Source organism: Centropristis striata, chromosome 9, assembly GCF_030273125.1.
Source record: "Centropristis striata isolate RG_2023a ecotype Rhode Island chromosome 9, C.striata_1.0, whole genome shotgun sequence".
In the NCBI taxonomy this organism is placed as follows: Eukaryota; Metazoa; Chordata; class Actinopteri; order Perciformes; family Serranidae; genus Centropristis; species Centropristis striata.
In genome coordinates, this window is record NC_081525.1 from 28,988,616 (window position 1) to 29,013,480 (window position 24,865).

Here is a 24,865-nt window from a genome sequence, read left to right on the forward strand (position 1 = left end):
GAAGAAGTGAAAGCAAATCAGTGTCTGGGTAAAAAATAGAGACTTGCTCCAGGAGTGTAGTAACACAGCATAAAGATGATCCATCGACACAAAGAAATAGAGTGACTTAACCTATTTAGGAGGAAAGTGCATTCAAGGAGAGACATGACAGCAAAAATCTGTAACAATGTCTGGAATGTGTTTACTAAACAAAATCAAATAATCTAATTCCTTTGTAATAATATTAGAAGCAGAGAGAGCATATGTATTCTATTGTTGTTGGAAATGCTTTCTTTTTCATTTACTCAATACAAATATTTGTATAAATATCTGTCCAGAAGAAAAAATGTTCATGATGTGAAATTAAATCCAATTAAATATGACTCGCGTTTTACATTAATAACTTCGCTGTTAACTGACTGAGAGAAGGGAGGTTTGTTTCCTCCTGTAAGGCAACACAAAAAAATTTAAACACCCTACTCTTATTAAGCTCCTTGTCCCAGGGACATGAACTTTAATTTATGTCTTCACATGCTGTGCTTGATAGCTGCAAAAGGTTATTATTTCCGTGCCCTGGGTGAACATCTCTGAATTATTAATGTCAAACTGACACAGACAGTGTTAAACTTCTGACAATTATCTGAAAGCACCTGTGACTGCACCTGGCACAACACAGCAAGCAAAAATTAGGAAGTCTCGCCTCAGAGACAAAAACAAAAATCCATTCAGGTTCTCCTTGTTAGACCATAAATTAAAAAAGTTAAAATTAACAGGATGAGAGTAAAACTGGGCTGGGGCTTGTGACCATATTGGAACATGGCAATATTGTTATTGAATTAATGGTAAAGGAGCAGTATGCACATCTGGAGAATGAAAGCTGATTGTTGAGTCTTATTCCCAGGTCGTCAAATACTGACACTTTGGGTAGAAGTAGGGATGGAACTCCAACCTTTCTCCAGAATCAAATAGGCTACTGCAAAAAACATTTTCTCCATTGACTACAATAGTAAAAGAGACGTCTGTAAATCTGTTGACAGGACACCTCAAGGTCTATTATGACTCTTTCAATTATGAATTTTTGAAAAGTATTTGTAAAACTTTCCTCAAGTAGTAGAGAGCCAATGTTATTATAGTTAACTATTGCAATAATGAAAACTACAATTGAAAAAACATTTTCGTTAACTGAAATAAAAATAAAAACAAGAATAAAAAAAAAAAAACGATAACTAACTGAAACTGTTTTGTGTGGTTACAAAACTAACTAAAACTAACTAAAATTATAGTGAAAATATCTTTTGTTTTCATCTTTGTCAACTTTTTTCATATGTAATCCAGTGTTTCTATTAGAAAGAGGATTCTAGGATGGATAAGACAAAGGAAATAAATTTATTATGACCTCTTTGAATCTGGCACCCAACAAATTCCCAATTACAAAAAAAAATAAAATAAAAATAACACTAAAACTAATAAAAACTAAACTAAAACCAATCATTTTCCAAAAATAAAATCGAATTAAAACTTGCAAACTCACTCTAAAAACGAACTAAAACTAACTGAATTTGAAAACAAAAATTCACAACGAAATTAAAACTAAGACTAATAAAAAAAATCTAAAACTATTATAACCTTGTAGAGGGCATGTTGATCCATTTGTAAACTATAAAGTGCATTTTTTTTACACATTTGGTAAGAAATGTCAGCATCAACACCAGCATTGATGTGCTTTATGACACACAAAAAAACTGATTTAAGTGTAAAGTACAACTTAAATAAAATATTCACCATCAATTTAGAAAATAGGTAGTATCCTGTGAAAACCATTTATCTTGAAATTTTCATCAACTTTTTATGAGCTTTGTTAAAAAGCATTTTTTTTTAGATAATAATAAAAAAATGTAACTCATCAAATTTGAAGATACATTGTTTTGACTGAACAATGGAATTAAAAGTGAGATGTAGTTTACGTTAATCGATCTGGGTGCTACCTGCAACAATTCACTATCTACTGATATTATAACAAATGTATTCTCATTCCATCAAATACTGATCTTAGTCGCCTTCTGCAAATCATCATCTATCCAAATCATTATCTCTACGTGGGATTATCAAACCAATTTACCATGTCTAAGCAGTTTAAGTCAGCTTTATGTGTTTTTCTTACGTAAGAGCAAAATGTGGGTCAGGATAAAAAAGAATACATTAAAAAAACCTCAGTCTCAGACAGTGAACTTTACATATGATCTGAGAAACAATGGAAACCCTCCCTTTCCTGGCAGGAAAGGACGTCGTGTCAGCAATATGGACTTCAAAGTTTCCCAAGTGTGAGAGGAAGAAAAGAGGAAATGAAGAGATTTTTCGGTGCTGCTCTTTTATCTCAAATTACATGAGAGCGTACGAGGAGACTGTAATGCAGTTTCTGTTGCATTTAGTGATAACTGTCTCTTCTTGTTGTATGTACTGAGGCCTTCTGGCAAGGCAGGATTAACCATATGGGCAACTGGGCAATTGCCCAGGGGCCCTCCACCTCCAAAGGGCCCAGGGCAGTGTGGGCACAAGCAAAATATCTGGTTATCTCTAGCTTATATGTTAAACTGTCCATTAGAGCCGTTGCTCAAAAATGAATGTTGAGGTGATGAGGGTGATTTTTGTTTAAAATGAGCTCAGGACCAAAATGCTACTTGATTGTAGATTCTTGATTTTTGATTGTATCTTGTCTTCCTCTGTGATGCCTTTATCAATTCAATACATTTGTGTTGCTGGGAATAGGTTTTGGTAAATAAATATTGGATGCTTTGAAAGTGGTTGCTTACTTATTTTTTTGTGAAAATTGAGAACACTTCCCTATCTTTTTCTATCTTTTTTGTACAGTGTCTTTGAGTGCCAAGAAAGGCGCCTTCCAAATAAAATGTATTATTATTATTATTATTATTATTATTATTATTATTATTATTATTATCTATGTAGTGCATCAATTTTGCCAGATTATACTGATGCTGATGTGTTTTGTTTTCATACCATCATATGTGAGTGAGTGGCCTTGACAAGAGGACATAGTGGTGCATTTGTAGTTCTATGAGCGTTTGCACCTGTACATGAAAATGCACTTGATGACAGTTAGTTATTGATGTATTGAGTATATTAACTGTATATTACTGTAATTTATTCTATATTTTGCCAGATTATGGTGATTCTGGGGTTATGATGATGGGGCCCTTGAATATTGTTGCCCAGGGTACAGCAAAGTGTTAATCTGGCCCTGCCTTCTGCTATCTGAAGCTATCCTACCACTGTCATGGTCAGTGCTACCTGCACAATGCAATGGAAAAAAATTAAATCTGTAATTCTGTAAAAATCCCCGCCAGTCACACATCAGCCTTGGGCAGTCCGTGGCCTAGAGGTTAGGAATCGGGCTTGTAACTGCAGAGTCGCTGGTTTGAATCCCGGTACTGACAGGTCTAGGACTGAAGTGCCCTTGAGCAAGGCACATAACCCCCTGCACAGCTCCCTGGGCTCAGTAATGCTCTGCCCACTGCTCCTTGCATGGTGTGTTCACTTGTGTGTAAAAAAGGATAGTTTAAATGCAGAGGTTGAATTTCCCCATTGTGGGATTAATAAAGTAATCTTCTTCTTCTTCACATTTCTTGGGGAACCTGCGGCCTCCATACAACATACTCAGCTGTAATCTGAGTATAAAACTTATCTCAAACTACTCCAACTTTGTATTACATCACAGCAGAAATGTTTCACTGAAACCACGAGGTCTTTCTCATTTTATCATCCCCACTAACTCAACACTAGCGTCCATGTTTCACCCAACTGGCACACACCAGCAGCTCCAGCTCAGTGATTTCACCAAATCACAGCTGTGCTCGTCGGTCTTTGATGTCTCATTAAGGCAACTGCGAGTGAAAACAAGTTGAATAGTGAGGGGAGAGAAAGGAGAGAAAAATAACATTTAGCCTTTACACTGGGGGAAAAAAGTTCAACACTGTACAGACCCTGAGAGCCCTCCGGTGCCTGACTTTCCGCAGGACCACCTAAAAAGCAGCTCTACAAACCCAGAAAGCTCTGAGAAAACTCAGGGGTTTTTCTTTAATGGACAACGCCCTTGCCATGTGCTCATCAGGTTCAGCTTCTCTCTGAGCAGGGAACGTTCACACTGTTTTGATGTGGCCGAGCCCGGGCTGTACGTAGGTATGCACACATGATTTAATTATAGTCAATCATAGTGGTGCAGGGGATTGACTCTGCCTCAGTCAATTGCCTGTCTCATTGACATGGCTCAGCATGATGTGTGAATACAAAGCCTAAGTAATGCCACTGATCCTGCATGTGACTTTAACAAGATAGCACTAACATCATCTTATCCTTTCACTTCTTTTCTTAGCAGAACAGCTCTGTGTTTACACTGTGCAGATGGCTAATCTAACGCGGCTCCGCACTCTCACCAAGCCAGGTCCAACACTAACATTATGAAATGAGCGGCACAAATTACTATAAAAATAGAGGGCTGCTTTAAAATAAACCCAGCTGATTTTACATTTACTGAAATATTAGTTCATCTGAGCCCCCTTCCACATTTTTTCAACCACAATCTCTCTCTCTCTTTTCTTCACCTTCTCAGTGAAAAATCAAATGTAAACAACTGACCGGAGTCTGTATTTTTTCTGGTGAATGGCTGAGGTAATGTTTCCTTTTCTCATAAGATCAAAAGGCACCGCAAGTGCACGGCCTTTTGGATAATGTGCACAACCTACAAACATCCTGACATGTACTGGATGTTCTGTAATAACCATGTGTAGAGTCTTAATCGCTATATTTTAGTTTTTTAGCTTGCAATGAATGCTTAAGAAGAGTAAAGCGGTTCTTGCATTTGAATACCTTTACCTTCTTACTTGGAAAAACTCTCTTTGCTTTATGTAGTTTCATTTTGATTGCTAGACCCTTTATAATGAGTAATGGATCCTCAGGCGTTTACTAGCTGTCTAGTCTTTGACATAAACAATGGGGCTACAGCATGATAATGAGTTATTCAAGTTATCATTTTACTTTTTCAGGTCTTCATAAAACTTTTTCCCACACTGGAAATAATTTTCTTTGCCGGTTCACCAGGTTGGAGGGATTCTTCTCTTTTGTGTATGTCGCTGGCTTTCTGAGCAGCACTGTTACAGTTTAGTCTTCGGTCATCACTGTTCAACAAATCTCAAATTTCTTTACGGACATGAATGCCAAACTATTTAAACAGGAATTCTGTAACATACTGTAAGTGGCAAATAAAGTTTCGGTTTTAGTATGCACATTCACTTTCTTTCTTACACTCCTGTCTCTTGTTCTATTTTTTCATCAAGGCCGAAGCAATAAAAACAGGGCATCAACACACCAGTGGTACTGCTGACAATGTTTGAGTGAGTAAATTTACATGCACAAAATAGTTTCATAATATTTTAGTCCAGTTTTTGCCCTTTTTTCAGAAGAAGAGAACCTCTAAGCTGTTTACATGGTTAATGAATGCTAATGATAATGGCTAATGATAATGCTACAAATATTCTACTTATAATCCCATTCATATACAAGCGTGTATAATCTGATTGAACATTTTTCCAAGTTTTCAATTGGGGAGGGATTTTTCATCAGCCTCCCTCTTCCATTCCTTCAAAAACTTTCTTTGCACTTATCCAAAAACCTGTTGATATCCAAGTGTTTAGAAGTCTGTATGTTTCTCCTTCAGAACAGAAGAGTGGGCCTTTTAAAGCATGCATCTCTACTGAATGTCAACTGTTGCAAATTGTGGTAGGGAGCCCCATTTGAGACACATAAACATGTCAGTCAATATTATCAGACTTTATCAGTCAGTTACTATCAGCATTTTGCACGTCGTAATCGGAAAATGTTATATTCATGAAAAAGGCCTTATTTGGAATAGCGAAAAGAAAATGCTATTCAGAATATTGTCATATTCAGTATAATAGTAGAATATTAGTTATGCATGTGCAGAACAGGAAAATTAGCAATAAGTATAAAAAGGGAAAACGTGCATTGAAGATGCTCAAATCATGTTGTACATTCATTTTTAAACCAGTGAATCACCTCAGTTTAAAAGACACTGAACAGGGCTGACACAACTTTATAGCTAAATGCATCAAATTGAAGCTGAAAAAGGGGAATATTTAATTTTAAAGTGACTACTTTTTCAGATGCTAAAAATATATAGTGGCACAACGACTGGAAAGTTATTTTGGGATTCAGAAAAGCTGAAAAATACAATAAATTGAATTCATACTTTCCATTTTTGCCCTGCTGCCATGGATAAGAAAACCAGGAACCCAGACCATGACTAAAGTGGAAGGGTATCATATAACCGAGCCGTCTGCTTTACAAATGAAGCTTTGTGTGTTTGCATGTTGCTCAGCTACAGAACAGCATGGCCAGCGAGTCCTGTGCAAGACACTTTGGAATATGGTCACAATTTTGCACAAAGAAAAAAAAACATTTTGCAAAGTGCAGACCCCCTTTGCTTGGTGGAAAATGTGTAGCAACTGCCATAATCATGTTCTAAAAATAAATTTATGTCGATCTCTGAAATTATTGCTGTTGGACATCTTCTGGTTTTTTGATAAATGAAAGTGGTGGCGCCGAAGGAAATGGTGAAGGGAAGTGGGTTATATTCCCCTATATGTCACTATTTTTATAATAACCTCGCTGTAACACTAACACAAATACATTTTTGGTGTTGATGTCTTGGTGAGGGCATTATGTTGGAATTTCTTAATTACGTAAAAGACCAGAGTGGCATTATGGGAAAATGAGCAGCATGCAGCAGCGATTTGGGCAATGGTTTGTCTGATTGAGAAGAGAAGATGTTTATGTTTGAATATCTGTGTGAAATTAGTTAATCTGTTCCTGGTATCACAGGCAAGAGCAGGATGCTGCAAAATAAGATGGTAAATAATTACATTTTGTTCTTTTAACCAAGGTGATTATTTGAATGTTATATTTTCAGTATATTGTCAGTGTGTTGTTTCTTCTTTACTTGGTAGATTTATGATATACTTAATAATCTGTAATCGTTTATTGAGATGAGATTGAATAGTGTTTAAAAAATGGACACACATGGAGGTGATACCATTTAGAGATGTTCCGATACCATTTTTCCCTCCCGATGCCGATTCCGATACTTGTGCTGTGGGTATCGGCCGATACAGAGTACCGAGCCGATACCAGTATGTGAAAAAAAAAATATCATACTACCCCTGCATGACTGTGATATGATTATCATTGTGGTTATTGTGGTCATTAAGCGGTGAAATCCCACATTTTTGACAACAGGATAAGAAATTCCAGGATTTTGTCTGCTACTTGTTTGCTTTTACGCTGTCTCTGGTGAATTTTTCTTGTCACTGGAAGGCAGCTTTCAGAGTTTGCTGCTGTGGCTCGTCCTTCTTTTCCCCTTTTGTTTTACAAAATTCGTTGTGCTCTTAAGGGTGACACGTCTTCAGCTTGTGTTAAAATTAGCACCACTCGTGCCACCTTGAGATTTTACCTTTGCACACATTACATGTCGCATTCTGACTGGTGGGAGATTCCAATGTGAAATATTGCCACATCGCTGACATGATAATGCTACTTAGCTCCCAGGAGAGAACCGGTAAATAGATTACTAATTTAATAAATTACATGGTATCAGATCAGTGTCTGGACTCCAGTACTCTTGCATTTTCAGCAATTTCCGATACTGGTATCTGAATCGGAAAACAACTCTAATACCATTCAGTGGACAGAGAGCTGTTGAGAGAGAAATAACCTAAAAATAAAATAAAGAGTGTATGGCTTATTCTATACTAGAATGTAGTTTGATATAGTAATCAGTTTCAAATTGAAAAGACAAAGTGATAAAACAAAGCTCATTCTGGTTTAACTGTAACACAGTGGCTGTTAAATGTCATATACAATATGTTAATATCTGTCTCCACAAATTGAAAAGCATCTTCTTGAATAGGGAATCCTCATTACCAATTCCGCCCCTAGCAGTAATCCATATTTGAACACCTGACTCCTTGTTTTTGTCCTTCACCCTCCATCCAACTATCTCACTCCTTTTTCTCTCCTTCTGTCTCACTCTATCTCTTCTGCTTTGTCTCTGTCTCTAAAGTAATTGCCAGCTGTATGGATCCAGACTCTGCTATGGTAACAGCCGGAATAAAGCTCAGTGTAAAAATCATTATGGCGCCACGCTGATGAGGCTCTCAGTGTTACTTCCACTCGGGAGGCATTCCAGGTGTACCGCCACTCCCCTGGAAATGTTTTATTATAGCTGCATCTCGATCTGTAATTGCATTTCCTTCTACGTTGTGTATTTCCCAGAAGCTCCTTGATTCCGTCATTGTAGACTGGGCATCATACGTATGTGGTGAGCGGAGTCGTTCTTCTCTGATGCCAGAATTGGTTAATACACTTAATTCTTTACAAGGCTGACTAATGCACTCTTAATTTAGACTGGAAGTTACATTTTGAATTGAAGTTGATTGAAATGCAAAAAGGAGGAGTTGGTTCATCAAGATAAACAGTTGGTGTCCAGATGTTGTGTTAGACTTTTCAGTTGACCATTGAAGAACTGGAACATAAAAATCCCATCATAATCTATTATTACCTGTCATTTACATTGTTTAGACATATTTAATACCATACCCTACTGAACACCTCAAAGACTAAGGAAATGATCATAGATTTCCGCAGGTTCAAGCCCCCCTTCAGCCAGTGAATACCTGTGGGGTGGACACGGAGGTGGTGCCAAGTTCTAAGTATCTAGGTGTATACCTGGATAATAAGTTGGACTGGTCCCTAAACACATACGCTCTCTACATGAGATTTTTATTCTTTAAGCTCAGATCTCTGGACATCTGTAGTGCGATGCTGCAGATGTTTTATCAGTCTGTGGTGGTAGTGTGTTGTTTTATGCTGCAGTCTGCTGGGGAGGCACCATCAGGCACAGAGATGAAGGCGGTTGGACAGACTGGTCTAAAGAGCTGGTTCTGTGGTTGGAGCCAGGTTGGACACACTGGAGGAGGTGGTGGAGAGATGACCTGTCAACATGTTCCAGGCCATCCTGAAATACCCAGATCATCTGCTACACAATACTTTTATGGACCAAAAAAACAGCAGTGGACGGCTCCTCTCTCTCTGTTGCAGGACAGAGAGATACAAAATATCCTTCTCTCCTACAACCATCAGGCTGTCTCATTCTGACAGAGATTCTACCAGACTAACTGAATTTCTCCTCGGGGATAAATAAAGTAATTTTAAAATTTAAATTTGAATTTAACTTCCTTATGGGCATGGATTATGCATTTTAAAGGCTCAGAGATAAAAGATAACAGAGGCACAGACATCACTTTTAGTTTCAGCACCACAATGTCTCAACAAATTTAACATTAAAGATGTGTTTGTTTTAATTTGTAAAGAAAACTTCAGTCACTCAGCTGCTATAACGTATTGCAACTAATGCAACTAGCAGAACAGTATATTCCAACAGTACTATTTACAAATGGACAGAGTTGATCAAAGCTATGGCTGAAGCCAGCTAGACAACAAGGTCATACATGTGAGACCAAGACAAGACTACACTATAGCTCATTAATATGCACTGGCCACCACCTGGACACTGTGAGTTATATAAAGTTATGGTTGATGCCCCCAAGTTTTCTAAATTGTCAACATGACAAACACAAAAATAAATCTACTAATGACAGATAATATGAAACAGAGGGTGCAAAAGATTATAATAACAACAGTCAAAATGCAATGATGGAAAACCATGTGGAACTAATTTATGACATTTCTGTTTGTTTCATGTATTATTTTTTAGAAATGTTACAGTCTCCTCACCGTTCAACACAGATCTGATGTTTTGCTAAATCGGCTTTTATCAATTCACCAATATTTCCACTGCAGCCGAGGGTAACAACAGTTTTTTTTAATCATCTTTGGCATTGGCATGTTTTCATTTTGCACAAACTGAAATACATAAAAATAAGGCACTTAAACTTGAACAGCAACCCCTATCCCCTCTTAGTAATTTAGGCCAGCAAGCTCTTTTACAAAATGTGTGTGGTAGATTCAAACAGGCTAACAGAGAGTTTCATTATTCTCTGAAGACTTAGTGACATTTGACTATCTTCCTGTGTTTTTTGAAAATTAGACTAGAAGGGCAAGAACAAAATCAAGAACAGTATAGAATTATCAAAGTACAAATTTATGATTTCCCTTTAAATGTGAGATTTTCATTTTCTTTCAAATGTCAGAGATTTTCCAAAATGACACATGCCTGCATTGATTATTGTATTTACTCTGATAAGAACTAAATTACAGGGTTTAATAAAATGACACAGCATTTATATGGACAGCATAACTAAGTGTAAATAAATAAAACAAAGATTTTCATTACATTTATAAATTGTTCTACAGCTGCAGGTTGTCAGAAGTAAACAATAGTGACTGACTTTATTAAAATCCCATTATCTACAGTCATGGAAAAAATTATCAGACCACCCTTGTTTTCCTCAGTTTCTTGTTCCTTTTAATGCCGAGGGTACAACTAAAGGTCCATTTGTTTGGACAAATATAATGATAACAACAAAAAATAGCTCATTAGAGTTTAATCAAGCCATTTTCCATGGTTTTCTTGATAATATCCAAAATCATTATCAAGAAAACCATGGAAAATGTCTAGATATCAGCTCTTAAATCAAACTCTTATGAGCTATTTTTGTTGTTATCATTATATTTGTCCAAACAAATGTACCTTTAGTTGTACCAGGCATTAAAATGAACAAGATATTAGAGAAAACAAGGGTGGTCTAATCATTTTTTACATGACTGTATATAGATAGATCTAATTGTGTTTTAAAGCATGAAGCAGATGAAGTAAGTAGTGCTGTTGTGGCCCTTTTCGGAAACAGTCTGCTTTTCAGTGGTAAAAGTAAAGAAAGAGACACATGTTGAAGCATGTATCCAGCGGGAAGCTCTAAAAGATGTCTTCACCTGATAGCTTAGTCTTTGAGCTGGGCGGCTTCTGGTGGCGCCCGTCTGCAGTTATCTAGTTCGGTTGTTTGACCCTTCCGACCCCCACAGCAAAACATAACCCAGCCCTACATTAGGGTGGGGGGCATTACATCAGCCTAGCTAAAGGCCACAGTAAGTGTGGATGTGTACGCTGACTCAGGCTGACATCATGCCGGACTTTCATCTGCCTGGTAGCAATGGTGCTGCCCTCCTCTCACTGACCCCCCACATTCCCGCCCTCCTCTCCCACCTGATTGCTTTCTTCTTGGACTCGGAGGCTTCCATCTGTCAGCAATCATCTGCCCTTCAAACCCTGGACTGGGTCATTGTTCGCCAATTGGGCCCACCTGACAGTAATCTTCCCCATAAGGCAACGGCGCTGGTTCCGAATCGGGTCTGCCGTTTGTTTCCCCTCCGATGCTAATCACCTGTTTGTTGTGAAAATCGTAGAGTGTATGTCAGGAGACACTGTGCCGCTGTGTTCGGGGGAGAGATTAAACAGTGTAATGATCTGGGCCATGATGGAGACTGTTTGAGGTGAACGACTCCAACTTGAAGATAAAGATAGCTTCTAAACGGCAGAAACTGCACAGCATTTTTCTTTTTTTGCAAATACAATTAAACCCGATATTGTTCATGCATTTTCCCTCTCCCTTAAATTTAGATGGATTCATAATTTTAAGATGAAAATCCTTTGATGCACAGGATGTCATGCGGTTTAGTGGTCGACCGATACAGGGGTTTTTTTTGGGGCCGATTCTTGAAGCCGATATTGCCTTTTCTCCCTCCATTTACATGATAAAAATGACACAATGATAATAAATGTTACACAAGTCAGCAACCAGAGAATGGCAGAAGTTCGGCAAACGCACACACGTATCGGCCAATGTTGATACAAGTAACAAACGCAAATATCTGCCAGATATATCGGTCGACCTCTAATGCGGTTAGGTTTTTCTTTGGCGATCGACTGGGTAGTTGACATAAGTTGTGTGACAAAAACTGAAAAGAAAAGGAGGATCCGATGGTTTATCCATTTTTCACTCTACTACTTATTTGTATTTTGCTTGGGAATCACTGCAACTGTATCTTGCATGCTGTGTGTGCCACTCTGTTGTTTTTTGCAATGTCTTGTCTGTTGTTAAATAAAAATTGTTGATCACAGAAAAAGAAAGAAGGCACAGAAGATATGGGACTTTTTCATTTGCATTCAATCTAAAAGCTTTAAGCTAATTCCTTTCATAAAAGTGATACTGGGTGTGTGGATCCAGGATAGCAATGGCAGTAAAGAGCTGTCAGAGAATTTTTGTTTCATTCACTGTCTCATTATTGGTAAGAATTATTTGAAAGAAAATCAGTTTATTATCACTGAAAATCATAAAGAAAACAGCTGCTGTACTACAAGCATGGTTACATAAGGCAGAATTAAAAACAAGGTACAGTCCCTTTCACATACTGATCATTTCCATTCTCTGAGTTAATCTTTAATTTTACAGAAAAACTGGATATCTGAATATACATGTACTTAACCAACAGATTGGTTCCCTATTCTTTAGTGTATTTAATTTAGTTTCATTCACTTTAAAAAGCAAGCACAAAACAGAAGGAAATAAGAAAAAAAAAACCCCATAAAGCTATTGAATTTATAACCAAACACAATTTCATTTCCCACAGTTATTCCAGACTGGGAATCTATTTTGAGCAGTCAAATTACTGCAGTGTGTTTCATACAGTGCAAATTAATGCTGCATGCAAAGAAACACTTCTCCTTTCACCCCAAAACCCACAGCTATTGGGCTTGGATATCCCACTTGGCTGAGGAGGAACCAGCCGAACCAATGCTCTAGAAAGGGTTACGTCATTAAATGAGCACCGACCGAGGTGCAGCTTGCGGCTGTCTATATCATGGAAGAAACGGTGTTAAGTGTACAGTTGTGGGTTTAAGCTGTCATTTACAAAGAGAGAGGGAGGGAGCTTGAAAGGAAATTAGCGTTTTTCATCTTGTGCCTTTGAACATATTAAGCTGTACATTTCATTACATGCCTGGGAAAGGAAGGCAGTATATTTCCCAGCCTCAAGCTCTGAAATGAAGTTGCTTGTTGTGTAAATATGAATAGGACCTCACATTTACATGAAATTAATTGCATTTCAATGATATAGAAATTATTTCGGCGGCCGTAATTAACGCTGTCATCTGGAACCGAGCCAAATATATAGAGTTAACAGTGAAAATAAATAATAGAGTTGTTGTTATTATTAACACATAGTGCTCCCGACGTCCATCTGTTTTTCTTTTCCTTTACTGGCATCATTCATTTCACACACGCTCTACCATGACATTGTTCTGTTCACAAACTTTGAAGTGGAGCCCATATCTGAAGGTTTTGACTTTCCCACATTTTATCATAAAAACCTACTCATTTCTGTGCTTTAGTGAACACGGCCAGCGTGATGCCAAACAAGTAAAGCCCCCAAATAATGAGGAAAGTGTATTCGTAAAACTCGCTAAGCATCTGGGAGTGGTTGTGTAGGACGGGGCATCATCAAGGCGTCTTTGGCATGGGCCGTCTATGTTGGAAACGCATTCTTTCCAATATCCAGAACAAATACAAAACAAAACAAGTGCTCTGGCAGTACTGCAGGCTCACTGGGAAACACCATAATAAACAGTCACCTCATGTGCATTAGCACAACAAGCAGCTCACTGTTAAAACCAGGACCAGAAATGTCTCAGGGTTTTACAGGTACAATGGTTTTGATTTGGAAAGTGGCAAATGCCACAATAGGGGGGGGGGGGGGGGGGGGGGCATTCCTTTAGAGGAAATGAAGCTGTTAAGATTAATCTACCAAAACATTCGAATGTGATCAAGGTTAATGTGTGCTTGTCTCCTTCAATTTTGGAAAAACTACGCAGGCTTAAAGTATTCATAATGAAATGGTGTCTGACTTTATCAGTTTAAAAAACGGTCTGTTAAATTCCTCCCCACGAGGAATGAAATGGTTTGCATACTATTAAACTGGATGATTCCAGGGATTTAGAGGGTATTTCTGGGATCAGGGGATGCATTTTAAGTCCCCTTTTTGGAAATCCTGTGATGAATTTAGAGCAAATTATATTATCAGTGGTAGTCAACTATCTAGAAAACACAATACATGTGCACTAAAGCCTTATTTATCCTGGGAAGTCCTTAGCAGTGGTCTGTGAAAGAAGATGTGATGGTGTGGAATCAAGAAGCCTGCACATGTGGATGTGGGCTGCACAGTGTATCGTCAGCCACTCAGTAAATCTTCTGAAGCAGTTAACAATGCCTTGCTCAGGGGCAACTCAGTAATAAACGCTGACAGAGTGGAAAACACATCCTGTTCCCCTACTCTGATTTTCCTACTTGCTCCATGAATCTGACACATGACCTTTAAAGTTACACGCTGTCTTTTCTTTCTATCATTATGATATAATGAACGATCACCGAGCAGGAAAGTCGAGTGTTTTTTGTTTTTTTTCTGCTTGTATTTTCCTCTTTGTGTCTATAGTTCACAGTCTGTTTATGTTTATGTGAAACATCAAATTGCTTGGCTGTAACTACCTGTTGTATAATCCACAGTTAATCACTGGAACTCTTTTTCTTAGACGGTAATAAGTTCCATTCAGTAACTCAGTTAGCAGATGCCTGATGCTATCATATCCTGATAATGTGCATATGTTGTTATTGTTGTTGGGTTTTTTTTTTTTTTAGTTGCACTGAATCCAATCATTATCAAACGATATTGCAGAGCAAAATTCCAAAATGCTTTCATATCCATTTTGGAAAACATTTTCCTTGAAATATATGAGTGTGGTTTCACTAAAATATAGTGGATCTGACTGCTAAATGGGGGAAAGCACGACAATCATTGGATGTTGCAATCATCATTTAAAAAGAACTAATATCATATTTTTTCCTAATAGAAAATCTTATTTCCATTTAATCTTACTTCCAAAATCCAGTGCTCCTGGGATGGGAATAACTTAACCACTGCTGATTTATTAGAAACAAAAAAAAGAAACATATTGGTTTCAACAAATCAAACCAAATGGCAACTGTGTGCGTCATCACGAGACATGCGCTAATTCCTTGTCCATACATCCGTTTAAGTAAGATATTGATGTTGTAAGCTGTATCACAAAAGCCCCCCCGAGTCTCAAGGAAGTGGAGCAAGCAGATAACAACCATGTGGCTCTGAAAGCTTTTGTCCTCCACTCCGGTCTGTTCACACCCAGGACCTTCTGACTTTGTGCTACGGATGGTGGGATAATGAGGGTGAGGGTGGATCAACTTATTCATTGCCTTTATCATGACCTACCATGCTGCAATCTTAAAGATACACTTGTCAAAGGGCTGGGAGAAACCAAATCTCTGTCACACAGCGTCTGATAATCACTGTTGTTTAAAAGAGAGAAAAAAGGCACAAAAATAGCCAAAGACATTATAAGTGGTAAGCAAGAAAAACGATATGTTATGAAGCAGGGCTGGGCGATATATCGATATAAAAGATATGTTGATATATTTTTAAATGTGATATGGAATTAGACGATATTGGACATATCGATATAGTTAAAATATTCTTTCTTTATATATATTAATGCTGCCCTTACTAGGGTTTGTCATATTTAGTTCTTTTGTAATGTTTGTTATTCTTTTTTCATATAAATATATTTAGAAAAAGATTGGTCTATTTTATTTCAGAGGCTTTTTTTATTTTTAAAAAATGTTTATTTAAATGTGCACTTTATGGAGCTTTGATTTTTTTTAAAAAAAGGTCCTCCTGTATTGAGGACCTTATTATATACACTAGTGATGTTCACTTAAATAAACCGTTTCAGTAAAACTACCTGTGACATGTCATATTTGGCTTTGACTTTGACTGAACATTTGCTCTCATTTTGTGATAAAAAATCGAGATATATATCGTATATCGATATTCAGCCTAAATATATAAGGATATGACTTTTGGTCCATATCGCCCAGCCCTATTATGAAGGTATTTGCTTTGGTAATTGCTTTGGTTTGAGTTGCTGGATATTGGCCATACAGATGTCTGCCTACTGAAGATAGTCAATACACCTGTGACCTGTCCCTTTAAGTGTTATATATGTACATTTTTAATGTGTGCCTTTACCTTATTTTTTACAGCCTATGGCTTTCACTGATAAAAATGAATAGCATTTAGTATTTCATATTCTGCCAATTGTTGAAGAAGAATATGCATCTACAAACAATGAAAACTATATTTAAAAATGTATTTCATTATTTTATTTTAACTTGCAATTACATTTTTGATATTGCCTTCCTTTATTCTGAAGTTCGGCGTCACTATTTATAGAAGCTTCATTTGTTTTAAGAGCTTCTTTGCCACACAGCCTCTTCCAGTCTCACAACAATCAGCTTTTTCCATGTGTTTTGCTCAAATTTCCGACACACTTTATGGTTACCCTTAATGACCTGATTATTTGTCTTCCCATATCAAAAACAGATTTCGACCCAACAAATTCTTTCCCTTGGAAGCCAACGGGTGATTCCATTAAGGCTGCTTCTAATCTCAGATGGGTTATTAAGAAAGAAAGTGCTGGTATCAATTAAAAAGCACTACAGACTTCACACCAAGGGGAATGCGCTTTGATGTAGCTACTTATCACAAGGAACTTGTAACTCATGCCCGCTCTTTATGATGTTAAAATATCTCACACTTTAAGTCAGCTACCCAAGCCTGAAAATGACCATATCCGAATGTATTTCTGCAAAATATTTCGTATGTAAAAGGGACAATTCAGCTCACACATTTCACCACACAGGCAGCAGCAGGATACAACTATTAACGTGTGCTAGAACCAGTGAAGCAATAAAGAAGCTTGCATTTCTGAAGTCCTCCATAAAAGACATCAATTAAAAGCATGAATCATTATTTCCTCAATGCCACTGTTGCCCATTAAAGACAGGGAAGGAGACAAAAAGGGCCTCCGCAGCTGGCAGTAAGCAAACTGATAAAACCAACATGGCAATCCAGAGTCTGAAAGCCACCAGGCTCTACTGCACCTCCAGTGAGTCCTGCTGAAAGATCCATCAAAGCCTGCCAAGTTCGATAACCATTGCATGTGTATTATTCACTGCTGACAAGGAAAAATAGGAAATCCTATACTGACACCATGGGCATTCAGACTCATGTTACAAAGCCAAATGGGGGGTAATGTGTATTATTCACTGGCCTGTTTGATTGTGCTCCACAGCTTTATGACAGAAAATCTTTACGTAAACCTGTACATCATCAGAGAAAGGTCAGTGAGTTTTAGCTGTACAGTATGTTGAGCGTTTTCTGGTAACTATGAGTGGAAAACACTCAGTGGCTTCAGTTCTGGACAATTTGATTGCAAATTTCAATTCCTTGCATGCAAATCATGGGCAACCCCATCACTGGACTGAATTACAGCAACTGTCCAAAGAGCAAACACAGTTAAACAGAAACCATTTGCAGGAGGAAAAAAACGGAATCCCCTGTTAAATGAACTTAACTGCTGACTCTATAATAAACAAATAGCAGGTAAGGGCCAAACATTGCACGAAGGTGCTTGGAAAGAATGCTAACATTTAACAACGTGCAGTCTGTGTGTGTGTGTGTGTGTGTGTGTGTGTGTGTGTATGCCTTTTTTTTTTTTTTTTTTTATACCCCAGCCTTCCCGTATCTGAAGTTAGTGCCACTGGAACATGTAAACACAGAGCAGTGGAAGCCTCTCAAATGCCACCAGATCTGGAGCTACACTTTCCCATTCCTTCAAAGTACTGAAGGAGTTGCAAAGAGGGGTTGTTTTCAAGGAACAGAAGTGGAAAATCCAATGAGGAGGCACCCCGTAATGAGCAAAGAGCAGTTGTTGTATACTTTGGGGGGCTGCTGGAAATGTGCAGTGAGTTGAGGGAATCCCCACGGTGCTTTCAGAGTGAGAATACTTCCTAAAATGCTATTTCAGTGATGGCATAACTAAAGACAGATATCCAAGTCTACATATACCGTATTTCCTCAATTTAAAGCTGGGCCCCTATTAATGACTGGCCTCATTTAGTAACCGGGTGTAAAAAAAATTTTTAGTAAGTAAAAGCCGGCCTCTTTTATAAGCTGGGTGTCTTACCGGTGTTATGTCAAAGTCTGTTCCCCCGTCGATATGTGTCCCCCTTACCTTAACCTGCACCAACCTGACCCCTGACCCCAACCAGTCCTCCTTTAAGTTGTTAACATGAGCCCAAGTTTACCTTAACCCCAAACAGTTCTCTCTACAAGGCCTAATCTTAAACTTAAATCCTAACTCCAACCGCGGAGGTGATGCTACGGAGAACACCATTCAGGAAACATCATTTGACGGTAACAGATTTCAACACCTGTATTTTGAAGTTTGGCCACACGAGTTAGTACTGTAGGTAAATATGGTTGTTTCTCCCGCTGTCCTAGTCATTCTCTGTAAAGTCAAGCCGTTTACGCACGTTCTTCTGGGCTTTTTAGTAGTTTAGACATTTTAAATCCTGCTTAAAATGAACATTCGGCATGCTCTTCATTGTTTGTTTACATCCGACCTCCTGCAAATAATAGCCTGCCCCCTTTTATTAGCTGGGTCCCAAACTGATTTTTTATTAATAGAAGCCCCGGCTACTATTTGAGGTAGTCATCAAATCTTTCAGAAAAGAAAAGCCTTGATAGCCTTCCCTGTATATACAAAATATCAAACCTAGAATGTGAAATTTTACAGTTTCCCAGTGACATTTTGAGTCTGAGTAGAACAGTATGATGCAGACCTAAAATAAAGGACCTATTCATGACCGCAGAAAGTAAATATAACCTACAAACTGCCAACCTTGGAGTTGAATCCTACATCGTGCCACAGCAGGAACCTGATATCTAGACATCACCGAGACATGTCATCACCTGTTAGTATCCATATCTAGAGTACACATTTGGTATAATTTAGTTTCCTTTGTCATTGTTTCTGCCACATGAGTTGGGTAATATTTTCTCATGATAAAGAGGTGGAAGTCAGAGAGGGCAGGTAATGCAAGGAGAGCCTGGGTGTGATTATGACTGAGCCTTAAAATAGACCTGTTACCTGAGAATGAATCAATACCTACAGAGGAATATGTTAATTCCATATGTGAAGGAAATAGATTTCACACATGTGCCATATTAGGTTAATATATTTCACTTTAAATCTACCTCAGGATGCAGTGACATCGTAATCACTGTTCGGACTATAGCAAAATATGGCAAAAAGAGAGGCTGTAACTGTTGAAAGTGGACAGGTTTGAGGGTTGATTAAGTTGTAATGAAATAATCCACTTTGAATGGACACAATGCAGGCTAAATTTTATATTTCTGAAAAACTGTGATATTCTTTCTTTATTTTCTTTTTCCAAATGGCCCCTTCCTTTCTTACCCCCTGCTTCTGGTGCCCCTTGTTCCAGCACCCTTGCCTCAATTTTGATCTCCACTCCACTGTCCTACAAAGTCTGCAAACTGCAGTAACTACACAAAAGGTTAAACTGAGAAAAACTGCTTTAAAGTTTTTTAACGTGTTTCAATTGGCCAGCCAAATGGGTCATAGGTAGATAATTGGTATGACACTTATTTCTACATGTACTGATGATGTAATATTTATGCTCAAAAACATGATGATTTATTTGACCTTTGACCCCCAAAACATAGTTACTGCATCGCTGTAAAAGGTTCCAATAATAATGCAAAAACAGAGTGCAGTAACAACAATGCTGTTGTCTTCTTTCAGCTTTTATATTTTGTTTTCAGTGAATAAACTTTACTTAATAAATGAATAAACTTGTTTTTAAAATTCAAATTGATTTTGTTGTCAGTGTGTTTAAAAGTGTTTAACACCTCTATTCAAAGATTTGTGTATTTTAGACGTAATATTATAAAGTAATGTTATATTTTAGTCTTAAAATAATTTTATTTCACTTTTTTACTTCATCACTATCTAGATAATAATTTCCCTTTCAAATAAACTTAGAATTTCTATTATTTTTATGTTTAAAATAGTATATATAACCAAAGCAAACCGTGGTAAGTGCAATTACTGCTTGGTTTTGAGTTGGATTTTGTGTTTTTTATATAATTATTTCTCTGAAATAAAGCAAAATTGAAATCTAAAACTTTGTCACAAGATAAATCAGACATCAAGGGGTTCATTTTTAGTTATAACTCAATTTTGACCAAAAATGTAGTTACTGCAGTTAGGCTTTGTAGGGCAGTACACACCTGTAAAGTTTTGTGACTGTATATTGCACTATTGCGACACCACATTGAGAAAATCTGTCCACAGACAGACATATAAACATCTGGCAAAGAACTGAAAACCACTTGTGTGATAGTTACCGCCACAGTAGGTGTCTCCAGGAACACATTTTGCCATGATGAGACTTTTAAGGTGAAAATAATACCAGCCACACGCTGTCACAGCTGGTTATGATCCCCCTTGTGGGTCTTGATTTGCTTGAGTAATCAAACAAACACACATACAAACACACATACACACACCTAGATCTATCAGACCTGTTTAAAGTCTGTTTGCATTCAGCCACAGGGAGAACTACCTGAGAATTAAGTGAAGGCAGATTGGAAGCCTGACGAGAAATTTCCTACTTCGAAGGTTGTATGGAACAAATTACTGCGTCCTGTAATGCCTGCAGATCCTGAAGATATTCTAAGACTCTTTGGCCTGATGAGGTTCTTGGATCACACACATGATGCAGACAAGCATGACGGACTGACCGGTCTGCATGTTCCCTTTTTTACTTCTGGTAACTAAACACTCAAATTGATCACACACCACCCAAACACACATACAGACACACACAAACAGAGGCAGTCATTTTCGAATGAGTCATCATCGCATGGGTCCATAGGGAAATCTCAGTGAATCAGCACTAATTTTCCTATCAGCACTAATAATGTGCTCACCACTAACAGTCCGGTCTTACTGAAGTTCCCTCGTGGTAAGTGGCTCAACATGCCTCCAATGTTTTGGTGTCTGAGGTCACATCCTTAAAGGAATTAAAGGCAGGCCCATACCCCCGACTCCACATTTAAATGCATTGATCTCACTTTGCCAACGGCGTGCTTACAAGATTGTGACAGAAAATGGCACCCAGTTTCTTTTTTTTTTGTTGTTGTTTAAAAAAAAAAGTGACCTGAAAGTATTTTGAGCTGCAGGTGTAACAGCTGCTGATAAAAGGATGAAAGCACTCATGAGCTTGTTTGAGTTGAAGAAATCAGACTTCTCTGTTCACAAGGTTCACCATCAATTTAACTGTTACAAAGACAGTACGTAAAACATTATGTTACTTACATTTTAAATTCAAAACTTTATTGTCCATGTTTTTATGCCAAATAATAATTGGTAAAGGTAAGCTTTAAAATAGTGTGCAGAGAAGCATGTGAGCCAACTTAAAAAAACAGGGTGAGCACTTCAGAACATATTACCTGTATCTCTACCTGAGTGCTCATTAAAAGTTCTGCAACTAAAGCTTTATGGCATCGCCTCAGGTAAATTAAGGTAAGAAGAAGCCTTTGTGTTTACGTGGTTTCACGTCATCCCCTGCTTTCCCAAATTTCCTCTCCTTTCGCGGCTGAATGTGCATTAGATAGACACTAATTTGTGTGAATTACTCAGTAATTAGGCCCATCTCTTATAGAGCTACAGTTGCCGACAGCTGCGTCTCGTTCCGAAGCTAGAGACGGGCATGTCCCTTTGAGACAATCGTTTTTCAAATCAGGTAATTAGAGCAATTAGTCGCATTGTACCTAATTACATGCTGTCGTTTAGCCTAATGATATTACTTACAAACACTCTTTAAAGGAAGATAGAGCTACTTACTGAGCCTCCAACTTCAATGTTTAGGCCAACGAATGAGAGCATTCCAGCTGTTCAGCAGACTTTGGTGCTCATGGTTGTAGAGATAACTCTGCCAGGCTTCTTGACTTATGATGCCTACAAAAGAGAAAGACATGCGACCTACTGCAAAAACAACATTACTGTTTAATTGCCGTAAATCCTCTGCTATGCCATATTGCTAAGCAGGTCACTTCGTATTTGTTTTTCTGCCATTTTTTAGCAAAGACAAACAGTTAATCTTCCAATTGCTTTTATCGAAAATGGAACTTTTGTTTGGACAAAAAATATTTTGTTTAATTTCTTATACCTTGATTGCATCTGCTTGCAAGTTGACTTGCAAGTCTGCTTGCAAGTTGACTTAACCTACTCTGTGCATTCCCATCAAGAATTTTTTTTCTTCTATTACTATTGAAAAAAATATTCAGGTTTTATTACTTTTTTTCCTCTTGAAATTAGCCTAATTTTGTACATTTGATTAAAATTGACCAATAATAATGAAAAAGATATGAAAATAAAATATCAATTTGTTGGTCATGAGTTGCCTTAAAAGGTGAAAAAAAAAGTTGGTAATATATTTTTTCTACATGTCCTAAAACCAGCCTATTGTCATGGGGTCCTTTTTGACCCCTGAGGAGGATGGGTGCTATAAAAATGTATAAAACACGTAAAATTGTATGAAGAAAGTTCAAATTTATATTGGATGCAGAGGGGCACTTATGCTGACAATTCTATGAAAGTGAACCTATATTAATCGTATGTTGAAAATGATTTGGGGTCAAAAAGGACCCCAAGAGTACATGAGGGTTAAAGGACACTGAGACATTTGCCTTGTTTTTTGATCATGATGAATATCAGAGTGTCAGATGATTTTGATATAAGATTTTTCACTACTTTAAAGTTAAAAAATTGTCATATTGATATTGTCAGAGTAGCATATGCGAGCGATTTCACACACGGTGGTCCCTTTCCCCACTGAGCTGCCCAATACAGTGTACATGTTGTTGGGCGATAGCTCCCTGCAGTACTCTCCTTCGTTGAACACTAATTGCCTGAGAAGTGCAGAGTCAGTAGCACAGCAAAATAAAAGTCAGTCTTTCAAACAAGCCTGAAGAAGTCTCTCACACTCGCAAAGGCATCAAAGCACACCACGAGTGAAAACAATAGTGGGACTGCTGCCAGGTAAGGACGGGTCTTTTCACTAATCATTATGAGAGTGCAGTTTTGCTTGTAATCATCCTTCAATCTAAAGGGGGTTGCTAGTCCAGAGCCAGCAGGTCTTGTTACCATAATCTAGTGAGAAAAGACCCCTGCCAGACTTTCCCTCTTTATTTATCAGGCCTGTAATTTACTCTGAACTCTTGGTACTTGGGCGCACTGGTCCCTACACTCTAAAAAATTAAGGAGAAAATCAAAGAAACTGGAACAGTGTACTTTACATTGCAGTTTAGAGTGAAGTTTGGAGAGTGTCTTTGGAAGGAAATAAACTGTTTTCACAGAGGTTTATATTATAGATTTGTGATAAAGAATTCTGAGGTACTTATTGGTTCCCTTTGAAGAAACCTTGTTAAATCATTATTTTTTCAAGTGTAGGCTCCCCACTGGAGGGTATGGAAGTAATTATTGAGGCTTTTTTATTTCAAAGTACACTATCACACTATCACAATACTTTGATAAGGCTTTATCATAAAAGGTCAGAGAGTTTAAGGCTGTTATTGCACTTGTGTTTTACTGTCAGTCAATTTCTTATTAGGCTTATTTTCTCAGCAGATGACTGAGAATATTTGATCTTATTTAAACACTGTCCAACTTCACCTACACACCCATACACACAATCACACATAGGATTGCCACAAGCTGATTATCAATAGCAAGAGTTTTGTTTTTTGTGGATTTTTTTAAAAAGTATTTCTCCTGTACTTCTTGAGAACTGGTCCCCATGTTTTGTAATTTAAGATGGACTGTGTGCTTGGCATTTTAATCCAAATTAAGGCTCAGTTGTTTCTTTTCCAGGTTGCGTCAATCAGACCCAACCTTTAGACTGCCGTTTTGTTTGTTTCTGTTAGTTTTGACATGATTTCTTGTTCTTGTAATGAATTTTGGGGGTTTTCCTCTCGCTCTTGCCAACCAAGATGCATCCTTGGTAGTATGAAATCCAGCGTTCCTTTATTCTAGAATCATACAATGAGATATGACATTAAAAAAAATAAGAGATATACAAGAATAGAAACAAGAATACACACTCAAAAGACTGAGTTTGTCTGTTTTTTGGCAAGCCCATCAAATTCATGGATACTACAACAAAAATATATTACAGTGCAATATCAATGCCTTGGGATGGGCAGCTTAAATGCTGGAGGGGGCCACAATTTTTCATCGACACTACCACAGGGCCACATATAGGACAGTGCACTTAACCAGATATGATGAAACTGCAATTTTAAATATGTTTACAGTAGGGGCGTCCCGGTGGCTCACACTGGTAGAACGCGTACCATTAAGGCTGAGGCTTCCTGCGGCGGACCCGGGTTTAAATCCGGCCTGAGGTCCCTTTGCTGCATGTCCTCCCCTCTGTCTCCCCCTTTCTATCTTTCAATAAAGCAAAAATGCAAAAAAAAAAAAAAATATATATATATATATATATATGTTTACAGTGCAGTAACTTAACATATTTCATGCTCAAATGCATGTATAACAGTATAAATAAGAATACAAAAGGTTTGAAGCAAATAAAAATAACCACTTACTGCGATCTCTTCTTTCAGCAGACCAACATTAATTGCAACAAATAATTTTGTGCATTTTTACACTGCACTTTTAAGATTTCATGTTCAAATGCATGTAGTTGTACTGAGGACCACTTCAAATGAGGGGGCAGGCCGTATGAGGCCCCTGGGCCTCCAGTTGCCC